Source organism: Trichosurus vulpecula, chromosome 2 (genome assembly GCF_011100635.1).
Source record: "Trichosurus vulpecula isolate mTriVul1 chromosome 2, mTriVul1.pri, whole genome shotgun sequence".
In the NCBI taxonomy this organism is placed as follows: Eukaryota; Metazoa; Chordata; class Mammalia; order Diprotodontia; family Phalangeridae; genus Trichosurus; species Trichosurus vulpecula.
Window position 1 is genome coordinate 400,984,663 of NC_050574.1, and position 16,196 is coordinate 401,000,858.

Here is a 16,196-nt window from a genome sequence, read left to right on the forward strand (position 1 = left end):
AAAGCATAGATCAGCAACTGAGGCCCTTCAGACCTGGCTCAGCAGGCCAGTGGCACAGCAGGGCAGCTGTGAGGCCTCCAACCCAAGTGGAGAAGGCAAGTTGCCAGCTTGAGAAACCAGGCAACAACAGGTGCAACCACTCTGGGCCACCCCAGTGCAGTAAGCAAGCCTCCAGCACCTGAGTCCCCATTGAACAGACCCCTGGTCCCCAGCACAAGAAGCTTGATACAGTGCCTCCTGTGCCCCGGGATAAGAGTTCAACTTTAAAGCCATGAAATAGGCAAAAAATGAGCAAGAATCAAAAGAGAACCTTGACCATAGAAAATTACTGTGGGGACAGGGAAGATCAGAACATAAACTCAGAAGTAGACAACATTTTTGTATCCAGGGCCAGATGGATTTACAAGTGGACTCTACCATAAATAAAATTAATTCCAATACTATATAAACTATTTGGAAAAATAGGCAGAGTCTTACCAAATTCTTTTTATGATACAAATTTGGTGCTGATACCTAAACCAGGAAGAGCCAAAACAGAGAGAGAAAATTATAGCCCAATTTCCATAACGAATATTGATGCAAAAAATTTAAATAAAATTTTAGCAAAGAGATTATAGCAATTTATTACTAAGATAATACACTGTGACCAGGTGAGACATAACAGGAATGCAGGGTTGGTTCAGTATTAGGAAAACTATCAACATAATTGACCATATCAATAACAAAATTGACACAAATCATATGATTATCTCAATAAATGCAGAAAAAGCTTTTGAAAAAAATGCAGCACCCATTCCTATTAAAAAACCCTGGAGAGCATAGGAATAAGTGGAGTTTTCCTTAAAATGATAAGTAACATCTATCTAATACCATCAGCAAGCATTATATATAATGAGGATAAGCTAGAAGTTTTTCCAATAAGATCAGGGATAGGGGCAGCTAGGTGGTGAAGTGAGTAGAGCCCTGGCCCTGGAATCAGGAGGGCCTGAGTTCAAATCTGGCCTCAGACACTTGACACACTTACTAGCTGTGTGACGTTGGGCAAGTCACTTAACCCCAATTGCCCTGCATTCCCCCCTGCAAAAAAAAAGATCGGGGTGAAACAAGAATATCTGTTATGGCCACTGTTAATCAATATTGTACTAGTAATGTTAGCTTTAGTGATAAGAAAAGAAAAAGAAATTGAAGGAATTAGAAGAGGCAATGAGGAAGCAAAGCTATAGCTCTTTGCAGATGATATGATGGTATTCTTAGAGAATTCTAGAGATCAACTAAAAATTACTTGAAATGATTAACAACTTTAGCAAAGTTGCAGGATATAAAATAAACCCACATAAATCATCAACATTTCTATTTATTACCAACAAAGCTTAGCAGCAAGGCATAGAAAGACAAATTCCATTTAAAATAACTCTAGACAATATAAAATGTGGGGGAGTCTACCTACCAAGACAAACCCAGGAACTATAGGAGCACAATTGCAAAACACTTTTTACACAAATAAAGTTAGATCTAAATAATTGAAAAAATATCAGTTGCTCATGGTTAGGGCAAATTAATATAATAAAAATGAAAATTATACCTAAATTAATCTACCTATTCAGTGCCATATCAAACTACCAAAAAATATTTTATAGAGATGGAAGAAAATAGTAACAAAATTCATCTGGAAGAACAAAAGGTCAAGAATGTCAAAGGGATTAATGAAAAAAAATTTAAAAAATGTGGCCTCGCTGTACCAAATATAAACCTATATTATAAAACAGTAATCATCAAAACTATTTGGTACTGGCTAAGAAATAGAGTGGTGGATCAGTGGAATAGGTTAGGTACACAAGACACAGTAGTAAATGACTACAGTAATCTACTATTTGATAAACCCAAAGACTCCAGATTTTGGGATAAAATCTCACTATTTGACAAAAGCTGTTGAGAAAACTAGAAAATAATATGGCAAAAAATAGGCATAGACCAACATCTTAAAACCGTATACCCTGAAAAGGTCAAAATGGGTACATGATTTAGACATAAAGGGTGATACCAGAAGCACTCTAAGGGAGCAAGAAATAGCTTACTTGTCATATCTATGGAGAAGGGAAGGATTCATGACCTAACAAGAGATAGAGAACATTATGAAATGCAAAATGGATAATTTTGATTACATTAAATTTAAAAGGTTTTGCACAAAATCAATGCAACTAAGATTAGAAGGAAAGCAGAAAGCTGGGAAACAATTTTTTACAATCAGTGTCTCTGATAAAGACCTCATTTCTCAAATACATATAGAACTGAGTCAAATTGATAAGTCTTTCCACAATTGCTAAAGGATCCAAGGTTAAAGGTCAAAGGATATGAACTGGCAGTTTACAGACAAAAAAAAACAAAGCTATCTCTAGCCATATGAAAAAATACTCAAAATCCCTATTGATTAGAGAAATGCAAATTAAAGCAGCTCTGAGGTACCGCCTCACACCTATCAGATTGGCTAAGATGACAAAAAAAGAAAATTATATATGTTGGAGAAGATGTGGGAAAATTGGAACACTACTGCATTTTGGTGGAGTTGTGAACTGATCTAACCATTCTGGAGAGAAATTTGGAACTATGCCCAAAGGGCTATAAATATGTGTATGCCCAATAGGTCTGTATCACAAAGAGATCATAAAAAAGGGAAAAGGTCCCACATATACAAAAATATTTGCAGCAGCTCTTTTTGTGGTAGCCAAGAACTGGAGATTGAGGGGATACATATTAACTGGGTAATGGCCAAACCAGTTGTGATATATGAATGTAATGAAATACTTTTGTGCTATAAGAAATGATAAGCGGAGTTTTCAGGAAAAAACTTGGAAAGACTGACATGAACTGATGCTGAGTGAAGTGAGCAGGACCAGGAGAATGTTGTACACAATAACAGCAACATTGTGTGATGATGAACTTTGGTAGACTTGGCTCTTTTCAGTAATACAATGATCTAAGACGATTCCAAAAGACTCATGATAGAAAATGCTATCCACATCCAGAGAAAGAACTATGGAGTCTGAATGCAGATTGAAGCATACTATTTTCTCTTTTGTTTCTGTTTTTATTTTCTCATGTTTTTGTGTCTTTTTGTTCTGATTCTTTTTTCACAACATGACTAACATGGAAACGTTTAATATGCTTGTATATGTATAGCTTCTGTCATATTGCTTGTAGCCTTGGGGAGGGTGGAGAAGAGGGAGGGAGAAAAAAAAATTGGAACTCAAAATCTTATAAAAGTGAATGCTGAAAACTATTTTTACATGTCTTGGGAAAAATACTATTAAGTGGGAGGAAAAGAGCTGAGTTCAAATTTCAGCTATGTCATTTACTGTCTCTGTGATTTTGGGCCTCAGTTTCCTCATCTCTGAATGAGGGAGTAGGATTAGATGATATCTAAGGTCTCTTCCAATTCCAGCTCTTTAATTCTGTGGTCATTTGATCTATGCTTTAAAAGATAGCGATGCCATAAGCTATGAAACCTGTAATAAATGATTGAGGTAGAGACAAATATTTTCTAGATTTTGAATACAAGAAAATCCTAGAATTCCATGTGTAGTGGTGATATTATTCTTGATGATGTCTGAAAGTTGTTTCTTTTCCATATTATTTTTAGAAGCAAAATCCTTAGCAACATAAACCCAATTTAGAGCTAAAAAGACCTCAGAGTCCTTCTAGTCTAACTTGCTCATTCGTCGGGAGAAATCTGAGGCCCAGAGACTTCAATGAGTTGACCAAAGTGACACAGAAGGCAAGAGATAAAGGACAGATTAAAACCTAGTTGCCTTGGTCCTTAATCTTTGTTCTGTCCACTGTGCCACTATTGAACTACCACGAGGATATCTATATTTTGTGTTTTAGTTATAGTATATTGCAATAAACAAATTTATCTGGGCACTCATTCATTCTACATATATTTCCTAGATGACTAAGATGTGCATAGCATCAAGAGGAAAGGGAGTATAATTATAGTTAGCTAAATGAGTGATTAAAATAGTGAATGTGCCATGGTTATAAGAGGGAGAAGTTCATTGCAAATGCATGCCATCTAACCTCTACTGGACATTCCTTTGCAGGGCGAGATAGGAGGTGACAGCTAGGAAGTGCAGTGGATTGTGTGCCAGATCTGGAGTCAGGAAGACTCCTCTTTGTGAGTTTAAATTTGGCCTCAGACGCTTACCAGGTGTGTGACCCTAGGTAAGTCACTTAAACCTGTTTGCCTCAGTTTCCTCAGAGCTGGAGAAGGAAATGGAAAACTATTCCAGTATCTTTGCCAAGAAAACTCCAAATGTGTCATAAAAAAATCAGACATGATTAAAACAACTGAACAACAACAGACATTCCTTTAAATTAGTAATATTCTTATTCATCTCTTACCTATTCTCTATTGCCTTTTCAACAACAAAAAAATCCTCTTCCTAATTTTTTTCAGTCTTCTAAATTCCTGCCTTCATCCTCACTCCCACATCAGTTGAATTTATATCTTATTTTACTGAGATCAAGGCCATTTGGTGTGAGATCCCTCAACTACTCACTTCCCTGTTTAACAACTCCTCTAATATCTTTAGATATGCTATGTTCTTCCTTCTCTCTCCCTTAATAGAAGAAAAACTATCTCTTTTGTAAGGCTGAGCATATTCACCTTGGTTGCTTGAGCCGGTCTACTCTTACCTCCTATGGGACCTTGTTTACTCTTTTGCGCCATCAGAATCTCAGGATCACTGTATTCTTTCACTCTGCAATGAACTACTCATATGTCCCCTAACCTAAACATACCCACCCACCACCATCACACACACATATGCATGCATATTTATGAATGCACACAAACACATACACATGCCCTAGAGTTTACAATGTCCCTGTACTCACATTTTGAAAATAGCAAAAGGTGGGAAAATGCTAGGAATCAGCATGGAACATTCAGGAAACTGTCAATAGATTAATTTTACTTGATGAATTGTTCATCAGGCAATGGCCACTGAAAATTTTTGAGTGGAAAATGATGTAATCATAATAATACTTCATATTAATTGGGCAATGTTAGGTGGAATGCATCATAGTGGGGAGAGAATGGGGATAAATAGATAACAGTGACTATAACAGTAATTATAGAATCACTTGAGGAGGACCTCTATCACCTTGTAGAGTGGGTTTAGAAGAAGCAGAAGAGATAAAACTGACAGGACTTTGTGACTGTTACAGATGTGAGCAATGAAAAGCAAAGAGTCGAAGATAATATTGAAGTTTTGAGTCTTAAGGACTGGGACAGAAATAGGGAAGCCAGCAGTAGGAAATCAACTTCCAAGGATGATGGTCTCCTTATGTGAGAATACAACAAATATATTTCCTTTATGATATCAATGTCTTTCCCAAGTTTCCTTCTGCATAACATCGTCAGTCTCAGAGGGGAAAAATCATCTTTAATATAAGAAAGAGAAAGGGGAAATTTGAGAGAATTACATATCATCAATTCATAAATTTCTAAATTTTCTACTCTGTACATTGATGGATAGTAGGGAAGCAGTAGCATGAAATAGTCCATGAACTTAAGTAAAGTTTCACAGAAACACCACGAAAAATACCCCAATGGATATTTCTCCTTCCTAAGTAAGAGACAAACCATACTGTAGGAAAACAGTAGCATAGTGAAGTTAGAAAGACCTTGAAATAGAATGAGAATATGAAACTGTTACAAAAAAATTAAAATGATCATTTGAGTCATAGCATATGTTTCTTTTCTGTGTAATATTACATAACATTGCATAACATAAATACTATATATGATATTCTATGTGTGGTGTGTGTCTCTGTGTATACATTTTATATTTACATGTCATATATGTATGTATACACATATGTACATAAATTTCCCTGGATCCTTCTCAGCATTTATGACACACTCAAATTCATTTACTCCATAGCTATCTGTATCTATCTTTTTCATATCTATAAACATTATTTATTCATCTATATAGAGAGAGGATAGGTAAGAGAGAGACAGAGAGGAGAGAGGAGAGAAGAGAGAGGAGAGAGAGAGAGAGAGAGAGAGAGGGAGAGAGAGGGAGATGTATAAAGCATTAATTAAATGCTTATTATGTGTCAAGCACAGGGTATACAAATAGAAGCTAGATGCAGGTAAAGCTAACAAGACATTTCTGGTCCTCATGGAGCTCATAATCTAATAAGGGTATACAAAACCTAGAGGGCTACTGAAAAGGGAGAGTGAGTGTATGGTGAGGATACATGCAATACACATGTGGTAATCTCAGTTCTGGCAAGATAAGGCAAAAGCTGATCTACCCAAGCCAGAGGGCCCAGCATCTGGAATGGAATTCTGGATCAGAGGGAGATGAGGATAAAATCATGGGGAGAGAGCATGGTGAGGAGATGTGTTGGGGGTGGTGTAGGTCTAGGCTGAAGGAAGATAAGGCAATCGCTGAAGAAAAATATTAAACACTTCCATATTCCATATATTAAGCTTTTATGTTTGATTCAGTGGCAAGGACACTGCATTTGGAATTAAAAGGACCTGGGCAGTTGGGTCTAAATCCTAGCTCATTTAACATTTCTGGATTACACTTTTCTCCAACTCTAAATCTGTGATTCAATGCTAATACCTCATGTTTGATGCTGAAAGGAACCCCAGGAATTTAGATGTATAAAATAATTTGAGGGATGGATTCTTCCCAATATTTTTATTCTGACAGATTTTTTTCCTGACACCTCACATTTAATCTTCTATCAGGTCATTTGTAAAATAGCCCATATTTAATATCCATAACTTCAGTAGCTATTCAAACAACATAAATTCTCTGCCTGTATCTACTGATTACATGGCATTTTGGATATTGCAAATGCTAGTAGTTACCAGCATCAGAACAGATCTTGTAGAAGCTGACACATCAAGCTGCATCTGTGCCCAATCTTGCAACCTCTCTATGTATCTCTAGTGTTCTTGTGTTTATTATATTTTTAAAAGAGTTATTATTATTGTTATTATAAAATTTCAAAAGGGGAGGCCCATAACAATGAAAGAAATATAGATCCTGAAAACACACAGACACACACACACACGCACGATATATATATATATATATATATACATAAAATTTTGTTGTATGTGTGGGAAGAAAGGACAGAAACAATAGAAAAATACTGTTTTCTCATGCTTTTATCTCCCCAAGCAAAATTAAAGCAAAGTGATGTAAGACAAATTAGTACAGTAAGAAAATCATTGGAATGGGAATCAGCAAAGCTGGCCTCTGGTATTGATTCAGCCATTAACTTTGTGACTTTGAGCTTCTTTAAAACACACTTTCAAAAAAAAACAGTAACAGCAATATTGTTTTAAGAATGACTTTGATGAATGTTATTTTGACTATTATAAATACCCAAATTAACTATAAAGGGCATATGAAAAAGATACTCTATGCATCCTGAGAAAGAACCGATAAATAGATGTATAGAATAATTTTATATATATGTGGGTGGCTGTGTATCTATGTACCGATATGTATATATGTGTGTATAATATAGATATACATATATAGATACACATACGTGTGTCTAACAATAGCCATCTCTAGTACAGGGTAGGGGAAGGGTAGAAAAAAGAAGAAAAAAAGAAATTTACATAATAATTTTGTTTTATATTTGAAAAGAATAGCAAGTTGTACTTAGTAGATTTGCAGTTTTGTGTACAATCATATTTTTATTGTACTGTTATGGAAATGCTTGCTTTATTCCATAAATATGTATTAAGGTAAAAAAAGGAAAAAAAAATTTAAAAAACACTTTCCTCATTTGTAGAATTATAAAGCTAGACTATTGTCTAAGGTCACTGACAGCTCTTTAAATCAATGACTTTTTCTCCTCTGAACTCAAATAGTACTGCTTCCTAATATAGCTATTTCAGTTTATATATAAATTAAGATTACTAAATTCTGAGGTCATATACTTTTGTTTTGCATCTCCCCAGTGTTCTCAGCTCACGTCGTTAAATATGATGGTCTTTCACAAATAGTTACAGCATGAATGGACAAGAGTCACTTTAAGGATAGTAACTATATTGAGCATCTATTCATACCTGTTTATTGAATAAGTAAAACAAAATGAATGGTTTCTAGTCAATTAAGCAAACATTAGAAAAGTGCTTACTTTGTTTAGAGGTACTGGGTTACCTAACAAGGGAAATATAAGGTTTAGGTAAGATAGCCTCCATGCCTTCACAGTATTTAAAAATTAAGTAGGGAAATATGGCATATGTGAAAAAAATTACAATACTTGTTACATGCATACAAAATATGTGTGAAAAGTACTATTTGGGGTCTACAGGGAAGAAAGGGTCTTACAAACTGGGGAAATCAGGGAAAGGTCCCTGGAGAAGATAGCATTTGAATGGGGATTTAAAGAATAGCTAAGAGATAAAGAATGTTGCATGCATTCTCAGATATGCAGCTATTTTTTTTTGTTTCAAGGTAAGAAAAAAGTCTATATCAAGATATGATTGTGATATAAAACTAAAAAGGCATAGATATTTTAGATAAGTATACTGTAGAATTTCAGCTAAAAAGCGATAACATTTTAAGTGATTGCAATAAAAACTCAGGGACAAAAAAAAGTATACCATATGTTTTAGGGATAGCATGTCCCTATTGTTTCTTGGTTTACGTAAGTACCAGAATATTGAAGAGCCTCTTAAATAAGATTTATAAGCATCTCCAAAGACTTCATGAAAAACCAAGTGGATAAAGAATGCCTGTTTTCTAGACTATAACATGCAGTTGGTTGGAACTCTATAGAGCTTTACTTGTACAGACAGTGTAGCTGAATGATGAACTAGGCCTTGAATTATAATAGGAAGAAGATAATAGGTTGGATGGTATTTGGGAAATTATACAATGTTTTAAGAACTACAAGTTTCTCCATTAACCAAAGGCCTGCCGTTGGAATGTAGTCTTGTAGTAAAAGAAGCAATAAAGTAGAATAGATTAAGTCTAGAATAAGGAGTCAGAAAGACCTGAGTTCAAGTCCTTCCACTGACACACATTGACTGTAAGAGTCTAGGTAAGTCACTTAACCTTTTAATACCCCAGTCTAGGCTAGACCACTGAGTATAAGTCTGTAAATGATATGGCAAGGTGCTGATCTATGTTGGTAGAGGGAGTTGCCAATACCAATGAAAATAGAGATATGATCATTTTTCTGCTGATTTTTTGTTGTTGTTCAGGCATTTTCAGTCATGCCCAACTCTTTGTGAACCCATTTTGGGGGGTTTCTTTGTAAAGATACTGGAGAAGTTTGCCATTTCCTTCTTCAGCTCATTTTACAGATGAGGAAACTGAGGCAAACAGGGTTAAGTGACTTGCACGAGATCACACTGCTAGTAAGTGTCTGAGGCCAGAACTGAACTCAAGAAGAGGAGTTTTCCTGACTACAGGACAGGCACTGTATCCACTGTGCCACCTAGCTGCTGTGTAGCTACGGAATTCAAAGCCTCAAAATTAAAGTTGTAGATCCTCAAAAGGAGAATGGGGAGACATATGATGAGTACGCACTCACTGTGATATTTTTAACAATGAAGGATTCCATGGGAAAAGTACAGCTTTAAGCATCTCCCAAAACATAACCTTAACCCTAATCTAAAAAAAATTCCAGAGCTATTTCAGAGGTCACCTAATCTAAACTGAAATTCCCTCTATAATACCCTGTCATCTACATTTGTTTGAAGACTTCTAGTGAGGGAGAATTCCCAAGGCTATCCCGTCCACTTTGAGACAGCTTTAATTGTTAGCTAGGGTTTCCTAGTGGCAAATCAATTTCTGTCTCTTTTAAATTTCTAGTCCAAGACTACACACACACACACACACACACACACACACACACACACACACACACAAAACAAATGTAATTAAATATTTTTTTTTTTAAGTATTCAACTCTATTGCAGAGAGTGAAACTCCTATGGGCTAGTTACTTTGTTCGAATGCCAGAAGTACATTTGCCTAAAAGACTGTTTTATGGAGAACTTACACAATGCAAGCACTCACATGGAGGTCAGAAGAAGAAATAAAAGAATACTCTCAGGGTGTTTATGAAGAACTTGTGAATCAATTATGAGACATGGGAGACACTTGCGTAAGATCACCCAACATAGCATACCCACATTAAAGAAGGTGCTGTACTGTATGAGCAAAGCAAAATTGCAGTAGTTCAAAAAAAAAAAAAAGAAAGGAGATGCACAAATTTAGAGTCATCTCCACTCAAGTGTTCATATAGACTATTTGTGCCTGACATGTGGTAGAGCCTTCCAAGCTCATATTAGCCTGGTTAGCCATAGTCAGACATACTGTATGTACCTCAACCCTGACATAGTGAGGTCATTTTGGTCCTCTTCAAGAACAAAAGACAGCAACCACTCTACAAAAGAACTCTTTATATATTTTGAGAGGAAAAAAATCTGTGATGTCCTCTCTAAGTCTTTTTTTTCTTCATGCTAAGGCTTCCAGGTCCCCAGATTGAGAATTCCAGTGAAGAAGTAGTGCCATGGTTGTATGCCTCCTCCATCTTGTATTATTGTAGAAGTAGTGCCATAGCTGTATGCCTCCTCCATCTTGTATTTAGGAACTATACATTTTTTAGCTCTTTTATTAAATTTATATTGATTTACGTCACCACTGTGGATAAAGTCTGGAGTGAGGAACACTTGATTTGAATCCTGACTCATTCACATACCAGCTGTGTGGCCCTGGGTAAATCATTCAACATCCCTCAACTTCAATTCCCTCATGTCTCAAATGATGCTAACATCTGCCTCAGAGCGTCATTTTAAGGATCGAATCAAACCAATAAATCAAAAGTGATTTTCAAATCTGAATGTGCTATACAAATGTTAGTTATTATTCTCTACATTAAATGTAATCTTACTAATATCACCCCATCATTTTAGTCTACTGAAATCTTTGCATTTGATTCTGTCATGCAATACATTAGCTAGTTCTACTTAGCCTAGTTCCAATTCACATCTTTGATAAAAATATATTGAGCCAAATATTAAGAGTTAAGACACAGTCATTAAAAATGTAGTGGGTGCTTTAATAGTAGATGTCTACTTTCATATTATTGAAATAGTCTCAAAAAAGTTCACCTGCCCCAAAATATCTCCCTCACATCTGTCAAAGCTCTACATTCTATCACTGAAGTCATTCCTTTTGAGTATCCAAAGCTTTGCAGTCTTCAAAACTTCCCTATTAAAATATAAAGCCCATTCAGTTGAAATCTTAACGGAGACTATTTGACATTCAGCTATGAACAAAACAGATAGCAGAGGGAGGATAAAAAAGGAAGGGGGTGTACTAATGGCTCCAAGTCAAGAGAGATGTTGAAAAAGGAGGCAGGAAGGTGCCCAAATCCAACTTTTATTCCTTCACAAAATTTTTCCTGTGGGTCGATCTTGGATTCAAGTCTAGGGACCCTCCTTTCTCCATCAATCCCCAGGGCATCTTGCTTCCTTCCCTGTTTAATCTTCTGTGTGGGAATGGGACTTCCTTCCAGAAATTGTTTTACTTTGGTAGGAGTCAAGATCCCATCTGAGATCTTTCTTAGGACCTCTAGGCCACCAAGACCAGAAGCCAAACTTTATGAAGCACTTGGTCACCTCAGGTAACCTATATTTTTGCAAGTTTTCCCTTTGCAAGTAGCTTTTTTTTTTCATAAAATTGGCCTTCTCTCTGCCCCCTTTTATCTGCGCACTGACCACACACAGGAGAGAACTAGTGCATCTGGGAAAAATAGAGGCTTGCAAATAGTTCCACCTCCTTGGCAAGCAAGGAATGGAAATCACTTTCCCAGCTCAGCTGATGTGCTGAGAATTGCTGACAGATGCACTTCTTTCAATCCAAGAGGAGAATGGAAACTGTAGTACCTAGTTGTTTATGAAATAGAATACATATACTACAAGAACAACCCCACTTCCCATATGAAGGTTGACTGGCCGAAAGGATCATCTGGGCTGCACAAACGCTGCTGGATTCTTCTGGAACATATTATATTTCTTTCATGAAATTGTGAGCATAAGTTTTCATAAAAGGCATTTTTCCTATTAATGGAATTGGTGATTTTTAGATTTGTTTTTTTAAAAAACTGCCACTTGGCAATTGACCATGTAATTTGACTAAAGATATTGATTTTGGAATAGCGATACTAGGTGGTAGTGCTACTGGGCCTCTCCCTATCATTTTTGGAGGTAAATGGAATGTATATTGTGGTGTAGTCAGTGAAATACAATACAAACTTTCTGCCTGAATTGGACCCAAACATGAAGCTAACAGAAACATTATGAAACAAACATTTACTTTCTATTCTGGCAGCTGCTACTAGACTAATGTGGTATAAGGTATACATATACTTTATAGGCATTGTAAAGGGCCAACTTTGAAATGATTTGTTAATGTGCTTAATGAAGTCGGGAAAATATAACAGATAGGAAGCCAGTTAATGAGTTAATAAAAAAAAAGGAACCTGCCTTTAGGAAGAGTTAAATTTAACCAAGACAAAGTGCCACTTCAGGGTTTTAATCCTGGCTGCTTTACAAAGGTTCTAAAAGAATGAGGGAACAAACAATATAGATGACCCACAAATGTGGGAAAAGGTGCCATTTTTCTCTTAAAAAGAAAAGTGAGGTTTAATGATCTCCTACTATTTATTTTCTGCTCCATTTCAAAATATTGAAACCCTCATCCTAGTTACTTCTAGATATTTCTTGTCCAACAAAAGTTATTCATCCTGATTCCTGCTTTCCTCATTTTCATGACCTCCAGGTATGAAGCATGTTTTGATCTGTTCTTTCAAGCTGCCGGTGCTTTGGTTTGAGATGCCTGTCAGGGAAAGAGGCAGTTGATTAACTAGAACCACCTTTCTTGCCTCTATTTTTAATAATTAATTTGAAATAAAGAAATACTTTTACCCAGCATTGCCCTCTGGTTACTTTACTAAATTATGTTTTTCAAGTAATCCTTTTTGCCAATAGCTGACAGCATCTGAGAGAGGCTTCTAAAGACAAGCTAGGAAGGATCTGTTCTTTTAACATTGGATTGCTAGAGGAGGATATGTTTATGTGTGTTTGTGAAATTTTACCAACTCATCATTTTTCATATTAACAATGATGCTAATAGCCTATGTTTGTATAGTATCTTCAAATTTTAAAAATGCTTCATAAACTAATTCATTTCACCATCATCCTTATAATAGCTAGTATTCATATAGTGTTTTAAGGCTTACAAATTGCTCTATGTAAGTAAACTCATTGCTCATAGTTTTTATTAGACAACTAGCCACTTGAGAGACAGTACATTTAAGAGACTGTCCTAATAGAACCCTAGCACTGTAGTTTTTCTCAAATAATATTTTATTTTTTCCCCAATTACATGTAAAACAATCTTTAATATTCTGTTTTTTTCATTTTTGAGTTCCAAATTCTATCCTTCCCTCCCTCTGCTCCCATCCTCCCTGAGATAGTAAGCAATCTGATATAGGTTATACATGTTCAATCATGTAAAACATTTTCATATTAGTCATATTGTGAAAGAAAACACAAACTAAAAAAAGGAAAGTGAAAAATAGTATGCTTTGGTCTGTGTTCAGACACCATCAGTTCCTTCTTTGGAGGCTGATAGCATTTTTCATCATGAGTCCTTTGGTATTGTATATATGTATGTATATATTTAGACATACATGTAGGCATACATGTAGGTATACATGTATACATGTGTAAATATACATGGTATGTATCTGTAACAATACAATGTGAGATATGTGTGTATTTATAGGTATGTGTACAAGGCAGCCAGTGCAGAAAAAGAATGACCTGGATCCAGAAGTAAATGGGGGAAAAAGAGCAGGCCGGATTGCATCTGTGGAATTACTCAGTACCTTTGATGATCACAAACTTCTTTATTGGCAGCAATTTATTTTGGTACAATTAATTCGTTTCAATTCAACAAGCATCTATATACAAACCACTGTACTAGTCCCTGAAGATTAAGCAAACAAACAAATAAAAACCAGCCATGGCTCTCAAGGAGTTTACATTCTAACTTGGGAAACCTTATGTGTAGAAATCAGTAAATACAGAATATACAAAAAATAACTGCAAAATTTTTGGAGGCAGACATTAACAACTTGGGAATTACTTCCTCCACACTCCCTTCGAGCTGAGTTTTGAAAGAAGCTAAGGTGCCATAGAAAACAATAAAATGAATCAATTTCAGGAAATATAGGAAGACTTGTATGAGCTGATGAAAAGGGAAGTAAGCAGAACCAAGAAAACCACAAATACAATGGAGACAACATTGTAAAGGAAAACAGCTATGACACACTTAAGAATAATCAAAACAAATGGTTCTCACCTCTTTTCAGAGAAGTGTTAAACTAGAGCTATAAAATGAAACATACATTTTAAGAGATAGTCAATGTATGGAATTTTGGGGGGGTATAATGATTATTAAAAGAGAAGGTTTTGATTTTTTTTTTGGTGGGGAGAGTTATAGAGTGAGAGAAGGTTAGTGATGGTAATAAAAAAAGAAAAAGAAAGGAAAGTACGTGAACAGACTAAAAATACCCAGAAAAGGGCAGAAGGCAAGTCAAAGGGGGATACAGACAAGCAGGACAGCATTAGAATCACCACATTAAATTGAATAAATCCCTTAAAAATCTTTACATGAAAGGATTTATTATGTAAGGATCAAATGAGGCAAAGGTGAGAAAATAAAAATAGAAAGACACGGAACAAACCCTGTGCAGAGCATTGAGGTTGGAAATGGAATGAAGAACTATTGAACTTGATGTCCATTAAGACCTCTATATCTTTTTTTCATGTATACTATTTTCTTGAATTTGTGAATTTAGTTCTTTGAATCTAATCAAAAGACTTCAGATTTAACCTTACGCATTTTCATTTTCTTAGGTTTGACTCTATGTTCTAGGCTTTTGAGAGAATTTTTAAAAAACTTCTGACTCTGTCATCCAGGGTGTTAGTTATCCATCCCAGCATTGTGTCACTTGCAAACCTGACAAGCTTACTATTTTTGCCTTTATGCAAAAAAAGAGCACAAAAATAAGCATAGATCCCTGGAGCATTGCATTGGAGAGCTCCTTCCAAGCTGACCTCAGATTATTGTAACTGATCTTTTGAGTTTGGCCATGTATTGGTAATTAAGGTGGGCTTTTAGCACTTATTCAATCAAGTGCCCTTGAAGAGTTTGGCCCTTGTTTCCTTGATTAAATTAGAAGTCCTTGATGACCTCCTTGCCTCAAGGGAAAGCCTAGTTTACATGGGTTTGAGTGAAATGTTTGTGAGTGGTTACCAATACAGGCTATTCAACTATCTCTGTATCTCACAGATAGTTCTAGACCACATCTTTCCATATTTTCCAAAAGAATAACAGGAAGGACTTTGTAAAATCCTTTCCTAAAATCTAAGTCTCCTAAACCATTCTCTTGATCTATCAGATTAATAGTTGGATCCAAAATGAAATTGTGTCAGCCTCCTATGTTGTATTTTTGATGAAGCCATCATCCTTGTTTCTTTTTTCTATGTGTTCACTAGATTTGCCTTCTAATGACACATTCTAGGATTTTGACTGAAATCAAACTTAAGCACACTAGTCTGTAGTTCACAAGATTACATTCTTTTCTCTCTTTTAAAAAATCAGGTCAATTGCTTTTCTCCAATCCTGTGGTCCTTATGCTTTTTACTATGATATTTCTTCTTTAAATAAATTCTATTAGTGCCTTTTATTTTTTACAGCAAGTCATTTCCAGATATAAAACCTATCATAGAGCCATCCCTTGTGACAAAGAAAAACATAAGAAATAATTACTGATAGAATAATTATGTAACAATGTATGTAATATTCTTCCTGAATAGCATACTGTTTCTCTGTTGAAAGGAGTGAGAGAGGTTTCATTTTCTGTTCACTAAGTGCCACAGTAGATAGAGATTTAGACATGTCGTAAGGAAGACTTGAGTTTGAATCTTGCCTCAGATGCTTAATAGTGGCATGATCTTGAGCGAATCATTTAATTTAGGTTAAATGGGTTTCAGTTTTCTAATGTGAAAAATGAAAGGGTTGGGTTTGTTGGCTTGTAAGATCTCTTTTAGCTCTAAAACTATG